This window comes from Manis javanica, chromosome 9 (genome assembly GCF_040802235.1).
Source record: "Manis javanica isolate MJ-LG chromosome 9, MJ_LKY, whole genome shotgun sequence".
NCBI lineage: Eukaryota > Metazoa > Chordata > Mammalia > Pholidota > Manidae > Manis > Manis javanica.
In genome coordinates, this window is record NC_133164.1 from 109,040,167 (window position 1) to 109,042,602 (window position 2,436).

A 2,436-nucleotide genomic window follows, 5' to 3' on the forward strand; every position below is an offset into this window, starting at 1 on the left:
AACTTCTAGATTTGTCAGGATTTCAGAATCATCGATGATGCCCTCTTCAACCAAAAGATTATTCATGATAATGATTCTAATATCAAGCACTACAAAGACTGTTTCCACAACTTAATGGATTGACAATTGGGTTTTCCCTAATTTCAGCATTTCTCCATTTGATGACTACTCCCTTTAATTCGTTTTATCAGTTCATCCTTTTGCCTTCTACATTCCTGTGTAATCCTGATTGCCATGCTCCTCTTTTGCTAATTCCATTTTATTTATTAGTATTTGGTCCATTATATTTCCCTAATTCTTGCTCATTTTCCTTCTTCCCCTTTGTATCTCTCTAGATGATCCCATTCATACACCTATTTCGAATTTCATCACTTAAGTGACAGAGATGACAAAGAGACAAAGATGGAGGACAGGTTTCAACTCACATATCCACTCCCAAAGACTGTTAAATAAGTGGCTACCTCCAACAGGAGATTGTAGGACAATTTGGCTAAAATGGATCACAACAGCCTGCCACGGGCACAAGAGTGTGGTAGCCTGTGCTACTCTTGCTTTCCGCCTCATGCTGCTGACACAAAACTTGGTACTGAAATGCCTTTGTTTCTGTTATGAACAGGGTATTTCATTACTGCTCCAAATCAAATAATGCATCCTGGTTTGAAACAGAAAATTAGCAAAATCAAGAGCAGTTTTATGGGGTGTTGTTTTTGCTAAATCTGACAAAACAAACAAGAAACCTAGCATTCGTTTTCTTAACGGTTTTGGTTAAAATAACTAGGGTTACAATTTGCAAATGTTCTTATTCATCTGGAAAATTCAGTATATTTCTTATTCATCTGAAAATTCAGTATTGTATTTATAAATATGTAATATATATGTATGTGTGTATGTATACATACACACAGATTTAGGAGAAAATATCAGCATTTTGGCTTGGTAATTTAAATAATGTCAACTATGCATGTTTTTTGTAAAACTTTCCCATAGTGAAATGTTACAGTTACCTATAAACATTCATTTTTCCATTATTTACAGTTTGAATTATTATGGAATGCTTGCATAAGTCAACCAGTTGAGTTATAGAAAAATCGCATAAACAATATAAATCTGATGAAAATCCTTTACAAATATGAAATTACTTTTGCTGAATTTTCAAATTATCAAGTATAAATAGGATGAGGCCAGCAATACTTAAGATGAGGCACTTTACCAATTACCCAAAAAAGTCAGTGTAAAAAAAAACTCCTGATACTAGTCTTACCCTTAATTTCAGATGTGATAAATCTGAAATGGTCTATATTAAGAAGTGTTACAAACTTCTATTTCTTGCCTTTTTGCCTCCACTTGACCCAAGGCAACATAATTATGGAATACATAAGATACACAGATTACCACAGACCACTTACTGTGTTCACATACAAAGGAATGAATAAACAATTATCTAATGACATTGTGGTTTCAGAAAAGTGACTATTTTAACACAAAAACTTCTGCATAATTTTCTTGTTAATGTCTATAAACACATTGGCCTTCCAAAGGCAAAACACTATTCTCAACCGTATTTTCCTAGACCAAAATGCCCTCAAATGTTATTATCAGGATGAATACAGTCTTATGTACTGTTCAAACACTGACTTTTTAATTCTCAGAGAAATTTAGAAATGAAGTTTACCAGTACTTGCTAAATTAGTTTTAAGATTTAAAAAAGTAATCATGAACAGATGTTTTGTTTTGTCAGCCTTCTCTGAAAGACCTTTTAAACATACACATGTGGCCATTTCATTTTCAACCTTAAATCAACCTCTGTATATTTACACTGCATTTTTTAGCAGTTAAGATAATAGATACTTCATTAGAAGATATTAATTCCTGTTGTTTCATAAATTCATAGTACTGTATTTTTCCCTACTGTCAGATTTTAACATACCTCTATCAGTAAATGGCTGACTCAAAATTTTTAAAGTTTATCCAGAAGGGATTAAAATCTGTGGTCCCATTAACTAACAGTTTTAGGTGAGAACAATTAAATCTCATTAAACTTGCATATTTATAGTAGTTTATAATTTGAGCAATTTTTATAGCCCAGATGACCCAAATATTATGCAATAAACTTAGGAGTTAGTACTCATTTGAACTTGGCTGAGCGTTCTAAGTCCATGTATCAAAGTACTTGCTCTGTATGTGTACGTGCGTATGAGCGCACATTCACTGCTTAATTCCCTAAAAGTTTTAGTCTTCTAAAGAAACTGGCTTTTGAATCAATATGCTTCCAGATTCTTTTGAATTTCTTTGAAAATCAAAAGTTGGCCAATTTTCAGATAAACGAAAAGAAAAAATACTTATTTAGACTGACAAAAATTAAGCTTGGCAAAAGTAATGACTTTTATTTACAACTGCATGTATCAAGATTACAATAAAAACACTAGTGATACCATC